The sequence below is a fragment of the Pollicipes pollicipes genome, unplaced genomic scaffold (genome assembly GCF_011947565.3).
Source record: "Pollicipes pollicipes isolate AB1234 unplaced genomic scaffold, Ppol_2.1 Scaffold_6138;HRSCAF=7277_pilon_pilon_pilon, whole genome shotgun sequence".
NCBI classification, from domain to species: domain Eukaryota; kingdom Metazoa; phylum Arthropoda; class Thecostraca; order Pollicipedomorpha; family Pollicipedidae; genus Pollicipes; species Pollicipes pollicipes.
The window spans coordinates 8,160,026-8,182,057 of record NW_023596818.1 but is presented as its reverse complement, the minus strand read 5'-3'; the positions used below and the strand labels follow the sequence as shown (position 1 = coordinate 8,182,057).

General features: G+C 53.9%; 1 protein-coding gene across 1 annotated transcript in view; it reads left to right on the top strand.

Moving 5' to 3' along the window:
- The window catches only part of LOC119106149 (rhophilin-2-B), an 84,803-nt gene that overhangs the window by 1,119 nt on the left and 61,652 nt on the right, over positions 1-22,032 (top strand). The window lies entirely within an intron of this gene.

Genomic DNA, 22,032 nt, shown 5'->3' with positions numbered 1-22,032 from the left:
TGAGCAAGAAAAGAACCTTGTAGCCTATAGGTTAGCTTATCGTCAACTATCGGACGGCTGGTCGTCAAATGATTGTGCCAGTGCGTTGCATGCGTTATTTCCTTGCGATTGTCGTTATGGAAGGGACAGAACATACCACATTTGAAAAGGAAATGGCAGCGTCGTAGCTAATTGAAAACGACGTCCTCATGCGGTGAAAAAGAACAGGTAATGGATTTCAGTGGGTCGCAAATCATTAGGAAGAATAATCACCTGATCTAGTCAAAACGGTCTTCCTCACTTGTCACCCAGACAGCAGAACAAAGGAGCTTGAACAGGGGTGTGTCACAGTGCTTCCTGCTCGGAATCTGATGTATGGGGAGTGTGTGGAAGAGCAATTATTAGTCCTTGCTAACTGTCCTGCCAGCTACCGAAAGGAACTGACAAGGGATGTCTCGCAAGGGGAGCTGGTTCTGCTGATTCCGCGGCATCTACGTCCTGTTCCGGACTTATTCTGGAATGTGATAAAACGGCGCACGACTGCGTTTATCGATTTATTGGCCCGGCTTCGGCCGCGGGGTCTCTGAGAGATTCCCTATCTTCACTAGTTTATGGTCTGATAATGCGGGGCCGGGTCGATAACGGTGATCAGGTTCCAGGCAGGGTGAGTCGTGCCCCCAGGGCGCGATGTTGTCTCCCGTCCATCTGGGTTCGCCGACTCGGCCCTTGTCTGACGTCTCTAGGTTTAGCGTCGTCCCCTGGGTGACCTGGGGACCAACCCGGTCTTGTCCCGGTCATCGAGCATTGACAAATGCGTTGCTTGTGCCTGCCTGACGCCGAGCTAATTAATACTAACACAATACAACACGATGCTATCACGACATTAGTGTCTACAGCTGGTTCTGATGCGGGTGACAGTCTGCCCAGCCTCGGTGGACAGCGAACTTTTGTTGGACGTCCGCGCTGGCGCTGTCAGTCCCATCCCCCCCCCCTCCACCCCCTCCCTTCCCCAGACTGCGCAGTCCACTGTGGGGTCTTCACCACCCAGTTTTTCTGCCCATGCAAAATGGCAATATTTGACATGCATTCGGGTCATGAAATCATGTCAATACCCCAATGAAAATATGTAAATTGACAGCCTGCTATGGGTTCATCGTGCCGTTGCCACGACTGTTCAGTAGACGTGCTCAGCAGAAGTCGTGCATGTGTAATTTAGCCATGAAAGCCCACATGGATGTCAATATACCTTTAAATATAACAGCACAGCGGGGTTGAAATGTGCCCACTGTTCATGACCGCGGCAGCACTCTGCGGGACCCGCGGCGGGTCCCGCAGAGTTGCCACGGCGGCCTTCAGCGGGACTCAACTCTGGGGGCCGGCCCTCAGCAGGACTCACTCTCTGCGGGCCGCGCGGTCCCGCAGAGTTGCCGCGGCGGCCTTCAGCAGGACTCAACTCTGCGGGGCCACGGCCCTCAGCAGGACTCAACTCTTGCGGGGCCGCGGCCCTCAACAGGACTAACCTGCACTGGGGCCGGGCCCTCAGCGGACTCAACTTGGGGCCGCGGCCCTCAGCAGGACTGAACTCTGCGGGGCCGCGGCCCTCAGCAGGACTGAACTATGCGGGGCCGCGGCCCTCAGCACTCAACTCTGCGGGCCGAGGCACAGGACTAACTCTCGGGGCCGCGGCCCTCGCAACTCGGGGGACTTCGGGCCCTCACAACTCACCTGCGGGGCCGCCCAGCGACTCTGGGGCCCGCGGCCCTCAGCAGGACTCGACTCTGCGGGCCCGCGGCCCTCAGCAGGACTCAACTCTGGGGACCGCGGCCCTCAGCAGGACTCGACTCTGCGGGGCCGCGGCCCTCAGCAGGACTGAACTCTGCGGGGCCCGCGGCCCTCAGCAGGACTCAACTATGCGGGGCCACGGCCCTCAGCAGGACTCAACTATGCGGGGCCACGGCCCTCAGCAGGACTCAACTCTTGCGGGGCCGCGGCTCTCAGCAGGACTCGACTCTGCGGGGCCGCGGCTCTCAGCAGGACTCAACTCTGCGGGGCCGCGGCCCTCAGCGGAACTCAACTTTGCGGCCCTCAGTATCTCTGCCATTTCCCTTTCATTTACGCCAGTTGGTCGGTCTAATTCGTCGTCCACATTGCTCGTCACAGAGTCGGAGTACTGGCGCGGTCTTTTTGACACCAGTGAATGTCACGAGGGGTGGCCTGTCCCCCAGTGGGAGCGGCGTCGATGGCAAACGCGTGAACTTTGTCCCGTAGCGTCAGACATCGTATTCATGAAGTGATGCGAGTCACGTCATTTGTTTGGGAAGTCGCGCGGAGACCCGACCGACGCAGGGAAGGTGTTAAAATGCTAATGTCTGGTAGAAATGGGTGGATGTGGTATGATGGCGTGACAACGCTGAGCACATCGGAAATGTTTTCCCATGTGTATGATGACACTTTGTGTCAAATGTGGTATGACACAAATGTACGGGGGGCTCATGTATGCGGGAACTTCCGTAGGAACTTCACTAACAGCCCCCCAGAATTCCAGGGACGCATTCCAGACGCGTAGGATGCGTGCCTTGCGTGGCGCTGATTGCTGTACTTAGGCGTTTTCTCGAACCTGGCCGTGGTGTGCGGTCAGCGAGCTCAGTACCCACAGTGGTGATGCCGATAGTGGCTGAAGATCACTGAAATATTCATCTCCAAAATCTCTATTTAGTTAGCGCTTTGTGACGAACATGGATGTGCGAAGGGTTTGGGTATGCTCAGTGATTCACGCAATGATGTGTAATTTGATCTTCGTCCAATAGCTGGTAATTGTCCCATCCACTACCGGTTTTTCGCGTGAATAAGCGCGTGCCATCGTTGCTGTGATTGGAACACCAGTTCCGGCTGGATGTTGTATGGAGAGTCAGGAAAACGTGTCTCTCATTCGGGGCTACTCCCTTCATCGGGATGCACCCCATGCAGTTGGAAGCCCCGGGGTATTATCTGTATTCAAGGTCAGTTTATGGCTAGGTATGTGGCAGACGGGGAATGGAAGTCCGATCAAGGTCTGTAACAGCGCGCTGTAAACCATGCATATGCATGTTTGTGACTTTGGGGCGCATCAAGCACATTGGTTATTTGCGCCCCTACGAGCCATTCATAACCACTCCTTTACACAATGGGCGGATGTTAATAGTCAGCAATGGACCAGAGGTGCGGTGACTGGTGATCGAAATGATGGTTCAAACGAAACCGGTGCAGTTTTGAACGCTTCTAATTAAAGGTGCTTGCCTGGTCTGCTTCTGCCTGTAAGAAAAGGAGCTCAAGATGACTGATAAAATATGCTCGTTAGACATCCACTACAATTGTCAAGCGGCTTTATTTGACGTCAGGAAATGCGATGTTATTGACTGGCAGCTTTAAGCGCGACTTACAATTATGTCAAAATCGGTGGGAAAATCGAGCACCGGTCGAGCTTATCCACCCATGAGAGAACTGGCGCGTCCCATGCAGCGTCCGGCCAAAAGTGTTTTGTACCAGGTAATAGATGTTGCACACCGGCTATTAAGAAAATGCAATGCAATTACTGACAGGAGAGATCAACCAAAAACGCATGTGCTTTTGGGGTTACAATGTATTACATGCCAGCCAATGCATGGCATACCAAATTCAACGGGCGAAATCTCGGACCTGATCTCCTCATCGGGCGTCATGGCTCCTTTTGCAAAGCCACGCTTGAACCGGGCCACCGCACGTGGTGGCACATGCCGCAGCAGGGTGGTCAATGGAGGAGTGGTGAGGGAGAACTGACACGCCTGAGAACGTTCTGACTCCCAATAAAGGAATCATGTGGGCAGAAAGATGCACTCGGAAACTATCGTGGAGTATGGACTCAGCCGCGGGTTTGGATGTCGTATACCTCCTCACAAAGGTGTCAAAACTTTTTAATTACACTGTTTATTAGTTCAATGGCACAGGCTACCGAAATGTGACCTTCGCAAACGAATCCGATCAGCGACTGTCTGAAGCACATCTCACCCGGCCAGTCGTAACTCGGCTGATCGGTGGGAGTCTCGCCGCGGTCGTTGGCGTCGGCACGCTCGTACGTGATGTGGAGTATCGGTGCAAACATTGCTACTTTCAGATCAATCAAATGCGGGGTGATTATCAAATCAACGAAACGGTGGGAGACCCGGCTCCGGAGCTTTCTTTGAGCTGTTGGTTCTTTGGTGGGCTCACGAAGCACTGACCTCATGCTTCCTTGCGTTTAATGTTGTCTTTCACACCCAGAAATGACACATAAACCGATCACGTAAGCCCATCCAGGGGGTGGGAGGGCCTCGCGCTACCTCTTCTCATGTATTCTGGTCCAGTGAGCAGACAGGCTATGCTGTACCCTGTTCCAGGAAGCTGGTCTGTTTATCTGTTCGTGATCTGTGGCACCTCGTCAAGGCTTTACTATAATCACCACCCGAAGAACCATTTGCAAAGTTAGGCGCGGCTTAACGTTCTCCAGGGAGCATCCATCGACACGGCGGACGCGACCTAACTTTCTTCAGGGGCATCCATTGACACGGCGGACGCGACTTAGCGCTCTCCAGGGGCGTCCATTGACACAGCGGACGCGACTTAACGTTCTCCAGGGGCATCCATTGACACGGCGGACGCGGCCTAACGTTCTCCAGGGGCATCCATTGACACGGCGGACACGACTTAACGTTTTCCAGGGGAGCATCCATTGATACGGTGGACGCGACTTAACGCTCTCTAAGGGCATCCATTGACACGGCGGACACGGCGGACACGGCGGACACGGCTTAAGTTCTCTAGGGAGCATCTATTGACACGGCGGAAGGCGCGACGGGCAGGGCGAGGCTAGGAAGCCGGTCTGCGGTGCGGCGACGGTCGATGCCCTCCACCTACCGCGGCGCTCCGGTCAGCCGCCAGCGCCGGTCTGCAGCACGAACGTACCTGACCCCGGCCCAAGGTCAAGGTCACACACGGCACGCACGAGCGACGTGGACGCTGCGTGCTGTTTCCGGAAGTGGTCGGCTCTGTCTCGTGCCAGCGCGCCGCTGACCGGCACGCCATTCGGTGGAGAACGAGCCCTCCAGCGACACGTACCTCGCCGTGACCACCACGTGACCGTGCGCTTGCAGCACGTGAGGTGCTGGCTCAGTCTATTCACCGAAGTTCGGAATGTGGCTACGCTGATTTGCATGGACCGGAGGGATATTTGCACTGTTCGGCATAGGCTCCGCGCACGCGGCGTGCCGCTGGGGGCGCTTCTGGGAAGAGCGAAGATAGCTTGTACTTCACCTTGGCCACAGGTGCGGCACTCTGCTTAGGGGCTTGGAATTACCAGCTCATCAATAGGAGGGTCTAATTTTCTGGGAAGATCGCATAGCTGTGGTGAGGACGATTCGGATGGATCTGGAGGTGAGATGTGATGCCGGCCGCATCAAACGAGGCTGTGGTCCCGGGTGAGGCCGCTTTTTCGTTTTTATTTTTCTCTCGGGAACATGTTAGGCGGGGTAATGACAAATACATCATGAGTTTGTTCTAAAAGCACAGAGAACACACGCAAAGCCATTTTGGTGCCTCTTTCTTTTGTGCTTACAGGTGGGGCGCGGGGGCTTATTTTGGATCGCGGGGCTCAGAGGCATTTTGGCCAGTTTCTGCCCATACCTCACCACAATCCTGGAACCAAACTTTCCCAAATGGTGAGATTTACAAGCCCTCAAACTCCTCCTCCCTGAAGTGCAGTGGTTGCCGTGCCCGTGCTGGTGGGGCAGACCGCCACGTTTGGCGGCAGCCGGGTGGCGCCGTGCACCGGCCCGTTTCGCCGCCCGCGGCTGTTTCGTCGCGCTGCAGCCTGCAAACACGTCCATCAAAAGCCTCCCGCGCGACCCGTCAGCGGCCGGCGGTGACAGGGTCTGACGTCACCGCACCGCGGGTGACGTCAGCGCTGAGCCGATTCTCGGATTAAGTGGGCTCTTCTGTTTCGAGTGGGCGTGGACGGCGTGAATTCTTCCGCTGAGTCAGAGGCTCACGGAGGTCTCACCTGCCGCGTGAACGCTGACCCCAGCTGCGGCTATCAGCTCTGATGATAAGCCGGACCTCGGTCAGCGGTATGGGCCCTCTTATCAGTGGTGGTACTCTATAATTGGCACTGCGGGAGCAAGGTGTGGCTAATTAATGTATGGGTCGCTCGCATTCGCACATTTTCCTCGCTGGATGAGCAGTGATGTGTCTGATCTGGCCTTGTCTGAGCAACACCTTGCTGCGGGTTATCAGGTAACGTTGACCGAAGCAAATCTCACATTCAGCACGTTTTCCTTCACTTTTCAGGGACCAGCAGCTGGTAGCAAAGCCGCAATGGTGTTAAACATAGCATATACACCTGGCCATGTCGGGTTTTCCAAACAGCTTTGATTGCATGCGCTGGTGTATTTGGGTTGTAACGGTCTCGAAACATAACGGAAATGAACATCTATTTCTGCGCTGGAGTCGCAGGAGATCAACAATCCACGGTAGCACGTAACCCCATCTGCATGCAATATACCTTCACTCGCCACTTGTACTCCCCGGCGAATATCAGCCAAGCAGAACCGGCGAGTCGCGTGCCTCCCATGAGAAAGCGAAAGCAGATCGCGCACGCAACGCCTCTCCCGTCCGCCACATGGTCGCACGGTCGTCTGCGGCAGCGCCGCCCGTCACGTCGGCCTTCTGGAGTCACACAGTGGCGTCACACCGGTCGTCCGGCGTCACACGACCGCGCCGCGCGCAGGCTGCGCGCTTCCGGGATGGATCCGGCAGTCGTGTGAACCCGCCGCTTGCCGCGGGCTGACCCTAGGGAGTCTCGCCGAGCAGTCCGGGGGGATGGCTTGTCCGCTTGCTCGCCCGTGAAGAGCACAAGACACACGGCAGGCACGAGATCGCTCACAGGCGATTCGGTCCCCCGATGGCTGAGAATGATGCGGAAGCGGCCTCTCCCCACCCCTGTTTTCCACTCTCGGTACGCATGTTTCGGTTCTGGGCCGCCGCTCGCCGAGGCTGTCATGTTCGTAAGCATCAGGCGCCACCGCGAGCCGGCCTGTTTCCCCGCCCGCGGCTGTTTCCTGGTCGTCACGTGACGTACATTTTGGAACAGAATCATCGCGTATTCATGGATGTATATGCATACATATATGTATGTATGTATACATGCACATATGTAGATATATGTATATATGTGTGTATACATTTATATGCACTGGACACGGAAAACCTCATGCGTTATTCTGCAACACCGTTCGTGAAACCCCCGGTGTGCATGTTACGAAAGGAGTGGACTGGGGACTGCGGCCGGTGGCATGTAACGTAGCCCTGACGCCGACATACAGTGACCTTTTCCATTTGTTGAAAATAAAATCGAAGCCAATCAGCTGCAGGCTGTTCATCATCAAAACAATTGAAACCTACAGTCTCCACAAAGCGGGCAGACTTCAACGCCTCGTGAGTCTCGGCGCAACACTTCCCCACCGCGGTGACCCAGAGACCGGCGGTGGCACGTGACAACAGCCGCCGGGCGCCGCCGCGCATTCGTCCCAGGCTCGTCGGATGCCGGGTGCGTCTCGCTGCCTTTGTCCGACGTCAGGACCTGTCGCCACAATGGTCCAAACAATGCCGCTGCCGGCAGCGCCGATCGCCGCCGAAATCATGGCCAGGGATGCAGCCCGGCACGCAAGGCGGTGCCGCCGGGGCGGCGGCGGCCGATCCCGGGCGGGGGTCCTGCGTGTGCCCGCGTCATTTGGCGGCGGGGATACAGAGGCAGGGAAGCCAGATCGTCATCAAGGCATGCGAACGCGGTATTTAGGGTCGCGATCCTGCGCCGCAGTTGCTGGGACGCAGTCAGGTAATGTGGTGCTGAATGTAGTGGAGATGGGACGTCGAAGGTTATATAACGACGTAGCCGCGGGATGGACGCAGCTGGACAGGCTATTGTCTCCCTTCCTGGTTACGCCCGCTGCACAAAGCGCAGTGCTTTCGTGTACAACTGCGCAGTTTGCCTGCAAATCAGTGCCCATCTGAGCCAGCCCGCGCCCGTCGGACGTCAGGTCTGTGAAAAACGTAGAGGCCTGGGTGTTGACGATGCGTCGAGCCGACTATGACGCGTCGGACAGCTTAGGCGCAGTCGCTCCATTGCACACTGCACCCGTGCCAACGCCACCTGTGCGAGCGAAGTCATCGGGTCCGCTGGTCACAAGCAGGGGCGGATCCAGCCCAAATAATGTGTATGCACGTCGCCGACGTTCACACACTCAAACCGGAGCAACTGCATCCCTCAGGGCCGCAGAATCGTCACCGCCGGCATCACATCTTCCCTCCCCATGACGCGGCCCTGGGTGCGCCTCTGACTTCATGTCGCAGCGGCTTAGTGCAGCCGGTGAGCCCCCTGTGCCTGTCCGGCTGTTATCGATTTTGTCTCGCGACGTGGGGCTGACAGCCCGGCCACACCATGGCTCCGCCAGAGGCCTTAAGCTGGGGGCGCAGCAACCTTTGTAAGCCGCTTGGTTACGTGCAATGTCATATATGGGTGCATTGCCAAGTTTCGCGAAACTCAGGGGGACGTTCGTGCAGCTGTCGCGCCATGAGCTCCCCCCATCCCGCGGCGGAGCTCATGGCGCTACAGCTCTACACTCTGGCTCAGACCGCAGCTCGACCGACCAGTTCACTGGGCACCGGTCAGCTGAGGACCAGTTCGCTGGGCACTGGTCAGCTGAAGACCAGTTCACTGGGCACTGGTCAGCTGAAGACCAGTTCACTGGGCACCGGCCAGCTGACGACCAATTCACTGGGCACCGGTCGGCTGAAGACCAGTTCACTGGGCACCGGTCAGCTGAGGACCAGTTCACTGGGCACCGGTCAATTGAGGACCAGTTCACTGAGCACCGGTCAGTTGATTACCTGACGTGGACCATGATGGCTGTGTGGCGTACGGTGACAGTGTGCACAGGCCCTTCCGTTTAATTTCCGATGTGTTGAGAGCCCTCAAAAGCTCGACTCTGTATCCCTTAAATTTTGGACGCCAAATGTCCTAGGGCTTAGCTCTAAATCTTGGACGCCAGAAGGCATTTCACAAATCCTGAAAAAGTGTTCGCGTATAGCAGAAAATCCTTCGTCAAAACTTTATGCAGGGTGCTTAACTTGAGAAAATCCGTCAGTAACATCGTAACATGATCCTGGATCCCAGGGTGTCGCTTACTAACATACCACAACAGATCCAGAGCTCCAGGAAAACACGGATACCATGGGATCCCGAGAGTTGTCATGAGTAGTGAGTGCATGTGCTGTCCAGTTTCGGGACGACGCGAAGCTCCACCTACCCCAGCTCATGCAACCATTTGACCTATTTGAGACAGCCTAGAGAAACCAGCCGATCATGGGGGCAGAGCCCGAGCTAACGGATCCCGTAAAACACCATTTCTTTGCTGCGGCGCCCTGAGCTCGTCCAGTTGCTTTCCAGGTTAACAACCAACTCGAAAGAGTGATGTGATCAGTGTTGATATATATCAATAATCTGACAGCCTGTGAGTCTACTGTGTTTGTGCAATAATTTCATGGTGGCTAGACCTAGCTTTGTTTGAGGTGAGAGTAGATTTCAAAGTGTCAAGCCAATGCGAAGTAGTTGATGGAAGACGGAAGGTTGTTTCTGATCCTGATGATTTCTGAGAACGCTGAAATTCTATTCTACAAAACTATGATGACAACATCGTATCTTATGAGGACGTCTGGGAAACCTGCAGTGGATCAATGGCCGTATAGTATCCGTGGGCAAAACCTTCAAGATGAATTTGCCGTGTCGAAAATCCTGAGATCTAGGACTCAAGATCTTGACGACAGATCTTCATCGCGTTTGGGGCGCACGTCTGCATATCACACAGTACAAACTCAGTCAGCAAAAACATGCTCAGTGTCCAAGCGGTGCAATGTTGAATGTCTCGTTTCATGGACGTCGAGCAACGTGCACCAGTTGCCGGGCTGGCACGGTGCCGTGGACAGGTTGTCGGAGGAAAACGACCACCAGCTCTGTTTTAACCAAGGGGTATCCTAGCTACATTTCTACTGCGACGCCAAGAAATTGCAGGACGCCTGGAAGGCATCTCTGCATTGGAGTTTCTGGACACACTCATTGTCCCGGTGCCTTCCAACGCATGCGGAGCATCTCAGCCTGTCAGCAGCTTTCGCCCTGCTTCGGCTGCCCAGCACGCGTGGGGGATTTCACCGCACCTGCGGAGCATCATACCCTCTGACAGCCAAAGTCGCGCTTTATAAGGCCTCGCGAGGAGTCCGTGTGGCTGCGCAGATCGACACAAATCCGCTCAGCTGACTCCTGGGCCTCAAATCGGCTCGTGTAACTGAGACCCGGAGCCTAGAGAGACCTGGATTACGGTCAGCGCTGGGCCCTGCTGCTGAACAGTCAGGAAAGGAGTGTGGCGCGCATTCTGCCCATTCCTTGGGCTTAGGTGCGCCTGGGTAGCATGGCGAGCAACGGAAAAGGATGGAAGATGCAGAGTTGAATTTTTGTAGCATGTTTAGAAGACAGGGTGAACGGATAACGACGGAAATGTAAGGACAAATCGAATATCGACGCTAGGGTTATTAAAACACCACACTTGATGATCTGTTATTTAGCTCGGTGGCCGTCTCCAGAGAGCTTCGTCTATTCGTAAAACATAAAGCCGGCAAACCACGGACAAATGAAAACTAACAAACGTCGAACAATCCCAACTTGCCTAATCAGCTGATGGAGATGCTCTTGCTTAATCCTTGCCAACCACTCATGTTCAACTACCTGACCTCTTCGCTTGAGGGCCAGATAACATGCCTGAATGTTGTCCGACCAGAGTTTAACGGTGTCTGCATACCCGAGCCTGCCTCGTCCCACCACATTTCTGCACGCTCCATGACCGCGCCGCGCCGGACACGTCCGCTGTGACCCACAATGCTGCCTCGGGCGGCCCGCCGTCGCGGAGAAGCCCCGCCAATATTCGGACAGACGTGTTCACTCCGCATAGAGAGGCGTCGGCCGCATGAGTCATTGTTAGCTTCCGGCAAGACATGTGATACGTTGCCGGGGGCGTTGGAACAGTGACAAGCTGCGACAGGTTGGAACCTTGTGAACCGAACGTTGCGAACGAAACGTTGTAAACGGAACGTTATGAACGGAATGTTGTGAACGAAACGTTGTGAGCGGAACGTTATGAACGGAGCGTTGTGAAGGAACGTGGTGAACGGAACGTTGTTAGCAGAATGTTAAACAGAACATTGTGAACGTAACGCTCTGGACGGAACGCTGTGAGCTGAACGTTGTGAACTGAACATCAGACGTTGTGAACGGAACGTTTTGAACGCTGCAGCAGGTTCCCGCGGGCGTTGGGACAGGCCGCGCTCTCAGTGACCGGTGGCAGGGAGAATGTGCTGTCTCTGCTTCAGCCAACCGAGACCGCCGACCCACAGAATGTCACCGCACTGACTGGTCACTGTAAACGCCGTCTAAGGCAAGCTTGACGCCATCCATTGGCCAATTCAGAGCCGATTTCAATGCATCAATTCACCAGGTCAGATCGGCCGATTCTTTCTTTCCCAGTCAGGCCCATTCTCAGCGCACAATTTTGGTAAATCGGAAATAAGGCTACTTAAAAAAAGAAGAGACATAAACGTTCCCGGAAAGGAAGTCCGCCAGTCCACTTCCAAGACATGCATGTTTTGAGCGATGCGCTTTGCAGCCCTGCAGGGGTCGTTGTGAGTGTGACTTTACCACGAGTGTTCTTCCTTTCTTACCTTACGAACAACGTTATTGAAACATGCCATAGAAGTAGACCAGGCAGCATGCATATTTAGCAGCCACCGTGCAGCATTTTGCTCTTTTCCACTCCGATGTCGTTTGTGGTGGTGTGTTCGGAGAAATGCCGTTTCTGTACATTCATTTTAAAGGTCGTGCTCTTTGAAGGCTGAGCCGAATTGAATAATGTGGATTTTTCGTTCGCTTTGTTAGAGAGGAGAGAGTGGAGTGAAACTACAGATGGAGACCGAAGAGAAAGACGAGAGAAAGAAAAAGAGAGAGGAGATGAGAGATGAGAGAGAAGAGAGAGAAAGAGACTGAGAGGAGGAGAGAGGAGCAGAGATTGGGAGAGAGACAGAGAGAGAAGAAGGAGAAGAGACGGAGAGAGAGAGGACAGAGAGAGAGAGATGAGAGAAAGACGAAGAGGCTGAAAGGGAGAGGGATATATATGTATATACAATCTATCCGGTTTGATTTACTTGCTCCTTAAGAAAACTTCCTATCCATGATGGCATCGATGTCAAAAGCCCTTGCATGCAATCTATCCGTAACGACGAGATACACTTGGTAAAACGGACCGCTGCGTACGATACGTACCCTGTTGAACGTGCGCGAAATAGGATTGTGCGAGTGGGTCTTGAAGGAACAGTGAGACTAAAAAACGCTTGCATGGCTTCGTATCGAACCGACCCCCAAACGCCTTTGCATCCAACGTAATATACACTTTTGCTAACTCAAAATTTATTTCTAAACCACCAGAATACGACGGAAGATGTGCGTCATCAGATAAACAGAATGAAGCATTCGATTGCATGACCAGTCACATCAGGCAGTCGTGTGAGAACTCTCAGAGACGTGAGACTCGAGACTTGGCAGCACTGACCTGGTGAAGCCTCAGAACTTGGGTGGATATGTATACGCTTCATAACATGGTGTCTGTGAAGAGTGGTTAAGTGAAGAGTTGAGGAAGTGGGAGTGGAAGTCGAAGCCGAAGTTGGGAGCTGAAGTTGGGAGTGGAATGCTGTAATGGGTAAAGCGGGCTGAAATACGTGGCCAGCCGACACCCGCGACGTTTGCCGCAAGCGCAAGGACGTAACCGAGGCGCCGAGCATGTCGAGGCATGTCGGCCCGAGGTGTGAAGCATGTCGGCCCGAGGTGCTCCCACTTCACTCCTATCGATGTGAGAGACGAAATTTGGCTTCAGATTTCAGCTCGTAACTCCGTGGCTTAATACAAAAGTGACATCAACCACTCTGGGTGTCCCTTTATCCTGTGACCTTCTGGGGTTGAGAAAACTCGCTCCGGAGTTGTAGAGATAGCTTTCGAATCGTGCAAAAGCAGGTCCATCAGATTATCCCTGCCTGACAAGTGATCAGTTTGACACATTTCAAAGCCAGGAAAACCGACGTTAGGTCAGGACACAGAGCTATGACATCATCAATAAAGGTTTGGACGATTATTTTGCCTTCAAATGCAGCAATCCGCAGTTTCTTCACACTTTTCGACTACTTTTGAGTTAATCCATTGACCTGGCTTGGCCGTCTGCCAGTCGAGATCAGTGACACCATACGGGGCTCATACCATATCATCATCATAGATCACTTGAGATCAGTCACAGAGCCAGGATTTCGCAAAGGGGGAGGGGTAAAAAACGCTGTGAATTTTGTGCATGCAAAGTTGGCTATGGACGCCCCACGTTTTTTGTTTCGGCCCGCCAAATTACCCTCTCTCGCCGAATCCAGCCCACGTGTTTTACACAGGGCTGGATCCTATCACAGACAAGCAATGGCCTCTTCGCTGATCCAGGAGCCCTGGCCGTTTGCGAAATGCCGCAAAGAGCTATCTCAAGAGTGTTACATCTCATTTTCAAGTCAGAAGTATCCATGAGATACGAATCTAGCCCTCCTTTTGCCCCTGCAGGGAGCCTTGGGCCACTCTTGGGGCAGCACAGAGGTCCCCAGCTCCTCAAGGTGGAGGGTGTACCGCCCTTTTCCCCTTGGCTACGTCCTTGTGTAAGATCAACTTGCATGTGCTAACCCAAGGTGATTTGTTATCTATTTTGTGACAACCAGTTTAATGTAAGTAACACGTTTCCACACCAACGACCTCCATATGACATGCGAACCGGAGGAGCATGACGAATGTATGTTGAGATAAACTGATTTGATTGACCTTCACCCGTGATCTCCGATATTCTCATTATGTGATTCTAAAGCGCGGGAACAGGGCTTTTTGTTTGGTGACTTGTAGAAAAAAAGTGCGACCAGTTTCACGGGCTTCGGATGGCCCTGAATTTTTTAGAATACCTTGGTGTTTTCTTAAACTTTGGATGGCATGTGATGTTATCAATTATATGCAAAAAAGCGTCGACTCTGTGGCTTCTGGGTGAGATCTACCGGAACCGCCTATCGCCTTTTGAATTTAGTCCGACCATATACCTAGATCAGATACCGATATGAACCTGGATCAGAACCAGGTTCTGACTTGCCAGAGGGATTGGATATTTCTCAGCCAGAGGCGGTTATGGGCTACGAAACGCCGCCAGCAATACCGCCTTGGGAGTTGCGAACGGCTGCCAGCTTTCCCTCATGATCATGCGATCTGCAGCCAGCAGTCGGTGTGTCTGACCAGGCTGTTAATAGCGCCATTCGCACAGCACTGCGCGAATGGTCCCGTCATGGTCTGGTCACCAGGCTGTGTGTGTCTGACCAGGCTGTTAATGGCGCCATTCGCACAGCACTGCGCGAATGGTCCCGTCATGGTCTGGTCACGAGTGGTCACGAGCTTTTACTCGCAATGCTGTCCGGTTGGGGTTCCCTCCTAACATGCAGATTGTTTCTACACCTGCGCTAGGTGTCCACGCGTTGCGCCAGGCACGGCTGTTTGGGAGCAGCCTGCCATTTCCCCGGATTTAAAAAGCGGGTCGCTTAGTCATCTCGTGCCGTGGTGATCAGAGCTGGGGCTGCAATGATACAAATAAAATATTCATGATACAAATAAAACCGTCATGTGGTGTGATTGCTGATAACGATGTAATGCGCTACAATATTTGTTAACACTGCAAGGGCTCTGCCAAGACCTAAGCTCCTGGGACACTGTTTCACGTGAGAATGTTCTGTTGTATTGTTGCTAAAAAATGTTGTTATGGTGTTAAATGTTGTTAAAATTGTTCGTGATTCATACCCATCAACATTAAAGAAGCATTGATTGTGTCAGTTCACATATTTCAGCGGAGGCGCGGAGATTAAAGAGACAGGCTGGACTTGACACGCGAACTTGAAGTTGGAACACCAATGTCGCAGTAAAAGTGATGTTGCGTATAAGTTATGGATGTGCAAGTTGTTACAGTGGAAGTAATGACGAGTATATTTTGGTAGGTTGTATAAAGTGCAAGTATTGTCGCGTTGCACTAGCCTCGTACGAGCCGTTGTAGTAGAAGTAATGTGGTGTATAAGTAAGGACTATATCAGTTTTTGCAGTATATACAATGGCGGGTAGATATTTTTGAAGCATAGCTTTGTCGCGTAGCACTGTTGTAGTGTATAATTATTGGCACTAGAAGTGATGTAGTTCTCTTGTCGATAGACTGTCTTGCCGTAGCAGTGATGTCGTGGAACTCGGGTGATTGCGCCATTTGCACAGCACCGCGTGAAAGGTCCTACGATTGCGCCTCATCAATTTCACCCAATCAACTGCCCACCGCATCCATTTCATCAGTTCTTCAGCGCCTTTCCCCAAGCCGCCGCGTCCGCAGCCTGGCCCACAGCTCGGTGTGGCGATGATGGCGCTGATTCGGCGGGTTCGGCGGGACCTCTCCGCTCCGCAGTCAAGGTCGGTGGGGGCGTCAGGATGGCGTTGACGTATCGACCGGCCCCCCAGCGCTCCCCGTGTGGTGCAGAAGGGCAGCCGGCCGCCGCCTGCTGGCCACCGCCTACCCGCTGTCGCCTGACTCGCGGGCTCGTGGGCGGCTTATGGTGATACAGAGCCGCCTTTAAAGGACGGCGTCCAGGAGGGCTTCTCTTCCGAAAAACCTCAAGAAGCGCCGAAACTGTACGGATGTACATTTCCACTACTTCCAAGCCGCCGGCATTGGTACGCTTAATCGGCTCATACGGTCGTAACAGAAATATCAAACAGAATGCCCGTTGATAATGAAAATATCCCGACACATTTCACCTCATGAGCAGAGTGTGCGCGCGACTGGTGCTGGCTGGAGAGCTGATTTGGTCGGCGCGTTTAGGGGACAAAGCTGAATTCGCGCAAACATCCTCAGAACAAACCGTCGCCTGGCCCGTGTGCAACAGCGCGGGCAAGCTGACAAGGTCAATGTCACCGACGTTGTTCCATCACCGCTCAGGCGTGGTTGCACGTCTGTGACCGAGCGATGGCAACGTGGCGGGCCGGGAATGCGTGGATGTGCCGAAAAATGGACCCGTTGACGTCGTTGTGCCGGCCGGCGGGCTGTTCCGTGTGGAACAGGCGACACTCAGCCTCGGCCATTCCTGTCACGTGCTCGGTGGTCTGCACCAACTCAGGACGTTCTCCAGCCGTGTCGTGTCCAGCTCAGTGGTCTGCGCGAGCTCAGAATGTTCTTCAGCCGTGTCGTGTCCAGCTCGGTGGTCTGCGCGAATTCAGGGCGTCCTCCAGCCGTGTCGTGTCCAGCTCGGTGGTCTGCGCGAGCTCAGGGCGTTCTCCAGCCGTGTCACGTCCAACGTGGCACCGGACGTCCAAGCGTAAGGCTGTTTCGACAACGACCTTCGTGCACAGAGCGGTGGACACCGAAGCACGTAAAAAAGGCATTACGGCGCACTATGCCAAGAAGCCGCTATGCGAAAGGTCTTTGCACCTGGATACCACTGCGCAATGCGCTTTGCACGCACGGCTACTAACTTTTTGTCTGAAGGTCTACAGAGACATCGCGCACTGGCAGCGTACATTTTTCTTTTTGCCTGAAGGTCTCCAAAGACATCGCGCACTGGCAGCGTGCATTTTCCTTTTTTCGTGCGGTTTTACAGTTGCGTAAGCTTCGACATGAAAAGACAGGTATGAATAACATTGTGTCATAACCCTTGGCTAGGTACAGGAGCGAAGTCTTGGGTCGAATTCTGCACACATTTGGTGCCTGGCGTGATGTGTCTGAGCAGTTAGTGACCTTGCCATCGAGTGGCATCACGGCTGGCAGTCGTTTAACACCAGCCGTGATCCCACGAACACCCGGAAGGCAACTGGGAACGCACGACACTGACTAACGACTTCGCCCCGGCGGCGCGGAGGGTCACAGCTCATGACCTCACCTTTTTGCCGGCGGTAGTCGGGACGTTTTTGTCCGCGCCGGCATGCGGCCCGCGCTGTTGCGATTGACCTTGGTGGCATTCACGGATGTGAGGCCATCTTCATCCTGGATGCCGAATCGTAGCACGTGGGAGCCGGGACGTCTGCGGCTTCGACCTATCGTCTCTGTTGTGGCTTACCGCCGGCAGCAGCCTCGGCCATGAGCACGGCGTGTCGACGGCCGGCAGGGGCCTCGGCTTGGGCTGCGGTTAGTTACAAGGTTGGCCCCAACTCCTTGTGGTGTCATTGGTAGAAGCCATTGCTGCGTCTAATCTGATCAGCTCCGGGTCGCATTATTGGCTTTACTTTGCCGTCAGCAGCAGCAGCAAATGGATGGCGTATTGGCTCCATCAGCTTCCAAAGCGTTAGAAGCCTCAGGCTTTTTGTCCTGCTGGCACGCGCTCTTGCCGACAGGCTTCAAGGGCATGGCAAGGTCACCTTCACAGAAGTCTCTCCAGTAGCTCGCCGAGCCTAAGCGAGATCAGGCAACAGATCGAAGCCAAACGTCGCTTGAATCTTCTCCAGGACACCGCCGCGACAGTCCGTCCTGTTGTCACCGTCCAGCGGCACCGCCGCCGAATCGTGGCGCATGCGTAATGAAGCGCTCCCGGCGGCCATGGCTGAGGGCCTGTTGCTGACCGGTGCCGACTGGGCAAGGTCACTGAAGGTCAGACGTGACGGATCTCAAAAGTGACAACACATTTGGGCTGAAGGACGTGAGCGTTTAAGCGTCGCGAGGTGTTAAGGTTTGTGTAGCGTCCTGCCCTGTCATGTTCACAGCAAGCAGGCGAAGATGACGTAACTCGCCTGTAGAGGTGGAGCAGACAGAGAAGCTGCTGCCTTCAAAAGCAGTTCTAGCTTGAAGACGCCGCCTACAGTAATCAGGAGTCGTGCAATAAGTGCTTACTGAAATTACTACTCGACTTCAGTCAGTGACTGCCATCAGTCATGCTATTGTGATATGGAACGTGTCGTACATGTGACGCAAAACACTGCAACAATGGCTCTCCTGGTATAGTTTGCTGGCAAGACTGCTTTGTATCGTTGATTATTGACGTTGTCGTCTCCGCATACGGTAGGGGCGAACTTGGAATAATCCTCGCCTGCTCTTGAACAGGAGTGAAGTTGATCTCCAGAGTGCCCCCGAGGTTGCTCCTGTAGTGGACCTCAGCGCAGGTAGCTTTAACTGAAGTTCTTGCTTTTTGTGGTACTAGCATGTATAATAGCATTCCACCCGCTCGTTTCACAACATGCGCGAAGCAACTTATGAGCGAATCCACCAGTCACGTTTGCTGGTCACATGTGAAGGGAATGCGATGCAATGCATTGCAGCATTCCAGTCGCTAAGGAAATCTGGGAAGAATCATTTAATGTGACTGGCATTCTGTGGTGGGTGCACACCAGCTGAAAACCAAATGCGGTATTACAGACAGACCGCCGCAATTCTCTGCATAGTAATGCCGGTCACGCCATCATGACAACTACCGACAACATTACTGAAACAGAGTCGATCTCCCAACGGCTGGATTGCGGTTTAAACCTCTCATACAAGTGCTTCTCCAACGCAGACCTCCAGACGGACCGTTGCAGTTCGACATTGACTATGTATCGAGGGGGCCGAGCTCATCCCTATGCATGGACACGCCGAGCAGGCCAGATGCTCGCCGATCTGTCTGCTGCACTGCGATGTTGGCTATATTTAGCTGCATGCAGACCAAACAACGGTCCGCCGGGCCCGGCCACCGTGGTGCGTTGGTCAGGTGGAGAGTAAATGTTTGGTGAGTATGAACACGGATGGTCGTAGATGCTCCACTCCCCGGGGAAGCGGCAAATGGCTTGCACAATGTGAAAAAGTGGCGTTTATTGGCGACAGCTTGCAATGTGACAGAGCCCGTGAGTTTATATTAGTCTTTTCTGCTTGTGTGAACAGAGTTAGAAAAGGCACAGTATATATATATATATATATATATATATATATAGCTATGAGACTTTATATATACATATATATATATATATATATATATATATATATATATATAACGTTGACCGTGCGACGGTTTGTGGGCTCTTTGCCGCCCATATGACTGACCGCTGTTTTTCAAGACAACAGTGGAGCTACCAAATATAATCCAATGTCCAAATTTGGATGTGGTGCTGATAGCGTAAAACATTTAGCCAGGGTATCTTGCTAACACCTCTACCAGCCATGTCTGCCAGTCCGCGTTGCCAATGTTTACAAAAGCCAAGTCGGGTACCGTGTCCGCACGGACCGTGTCTGACCCATTTCAAACAGCACCGTCATCCACCGCTTTCGTGGATGTGAAGCGACGCTCTGTGGCCCTGCCTCAGCACACCGAGGCGTGTGATGCCAGATGTGTGTAATCCCTTTGTGCCCCCCCCCCCATCAGCTTGGTTCAGCCGCTTCCGGTCGCTGCACGTGACCCCCCCCCCCCCCCCCACCTCGGTGCTTTGAACCATCGCTTTGACCTCTCCCCGCCAACAGGAGTTTGCCAGCACTGGTTCTCCCACGCATCATGTGTGCGCTGGTACCAAACTATTCACGTTTTCCTTCCCACCGCTCGCTGCAACACACTGGCTCCACTGCGTTGGTGAGGATTTGTCTCATTGTGTAATAATCCTAGCCCACGTTGCGATGTATATGCCTTACACCGACCCCCGTTCTGCCCAGCGAAGCAACGCTGGCATTGAAACGGTGCAAAGCACGCAGTTAGATATGAGAGTCAGCACTGTTAGGCTGTATTTTGACCAGAGACGCGCGGTCGGATTTCTGCGAGGCCAGCGACGAAATAAATGCGACTTCTGAATGTCTGCTTTCCGGATAAGCTGCCAGTCACACATAGCGGGGACGACCCTCAACGCCTCACGACGAGCTCGACATCGTCAACGTCGGCTGATGAACGGACTCTGGAGGTCGTCTGGAGGTCGTCGTGTCGTCGTGCCTTCGGCGAATACTGACGACGACGCGTCGGGCTCTGTCCCGTCCCGCCGTCAACAAGGCGACGGGTAGCTGTGACACCTTTGACTATCTGAACATGTCACATGGCTTCACGGAACTGTCTTCAGTGTAGCGCTCAGATGTATCTTCACGAACATGAAGCTGATGCGAGAAGCAGTGGCAGTCATGCGGACAACAGGTTTGCAGTGAAGGACTCATGATGAAGTCAAAGTCGCGACATGTGACTGACGAACGGGACATTGAAAGAGGCATTCTCACGTCCCTGCCCATTTCAAGAACATTATTATATCGCATCGTTTTGTGTGAATACTGTGCACGCGCTTCCATTTCATTTGCATGGCAACATTCACAACTCGTTTCGAATGACAAAACCGTCGCAAGCTGCTTGACAGCCGATGGGGAAGAGCGTCAGCAGCCCGCCTCGACGTCAGGGCGCTCGCCGTGCGTGTTACCAGCGGGCGACGGCCTCCGAGCCGGCTCTCCAGACCCGGTCTAATCTCGGCTCGGGAGCCGCAGGTGACCCGGTTACAACACCGGCTTGGGGTTTGGTCGGTCCGGCGCCGGCCGCTGGACCGGTCTGTTTTCGCGTGCGGCGGTCCGACTCTGGCCCCGGCGTCGGCGCCGGAGCCGGAGCCGGAGCCGGAGCCGGCGCCAGAGCCGGAGCCGGAGCCGGAGCCGGAGCCGGAGCCGGAGCCGGAGCCGGAGCCGAGGCGAGGCACACTCACGGACGTTAAAGCCGGTGGGCGCCGGCGTTGACAATTTTTTTGCTGCAGGCTGTTGGCTATCAACTGCTTTGATTGGTGGAAAGTGACGTGCGAGTGAGTGACAGGTGTAATTACCCGCGATAATGATCCACATTAACCAGAGAAATTACGGGTGTGAATCTAGGTACCGTTTGTGGCTCAGTGGCACTCGCACACGTGGTGATAAGGGATCGTAATGATCTCGCAGCGTATGTGAGACCATGTCGACTGTCAAAATGAGCGTGTCAAATGCTGAACATTGTCACACCTTCTTTCTAGGAATGCTCATGAGATCGGCAATGCATGTTGTGATTCATGGGGTGTGTACGAAGCCTTTCATATATTTAAGTACCTTTGTTTCCTTGATGTTGGCCTACATGCCTATGACAGGCCTACGTTGGCCTACATGCCTATGATGACAGCCTACACGCTAGAAAAGGCGTTTTCCATCTAATTTCACTTGGCGCTCGATAAAACGTGTCGCAATGTAACGTCCATGTTTTATGAAATACTGGCGGAAGGTGGAGTCCACTAAACATGTTTCCGTCCAATGGTTCAGGCGGGAGGAGGGAGGAGGGCAAGGGAACAAACGCCCCCACTCCTTAAAATCCCTAGTTTAGAGTCCGAAGGGTGGGCGGGATGTCGTACTAAGGGTCCCTGAACCATTATGTTGCAAGGCTGAAGCCCGCAATTTACATCGGTCGGGGCCCCTGAAGCAAGAGGGGCTCATGGGTCGGAAAGGCGCGGGGTCCTGTGTCGGCAAGGACCCCGATCGGCCAGGGGAAAATTTGCTGAATAGGGACAGGGACGGACACCCAGATGTCAGAGGGCCTTTTGCGCTGGTCTGGGCCCTTTAACAATAAAAGGTAGTATAAAATTGCAGCCAGGGGCCGGTTAAGCCGAAGTGGAGTCTCCGTGTCAATTATTGGACCCCTGCGGCGATAAGGAAGCGTAAGTGAAAGCCTAGTCCATCCGTGGCCAACTTCCCGGGTCAGAGGGCTTCTCGCGTCTGAGAGGAGACCTATGCATGGTGTAGTCGTCTCAGGAGCTCCGGATTGGCCAGGGGCCCCACCCCCATGTCGTCAGAGTGACAACCGGTAAGCACCCCGCCCAGGGACAGAATGGTCCTTCGGTCCCAGACGGGGAACGATAATATGCCCCCTATCTAAGAGGTCATTTGCCCGGGAAAA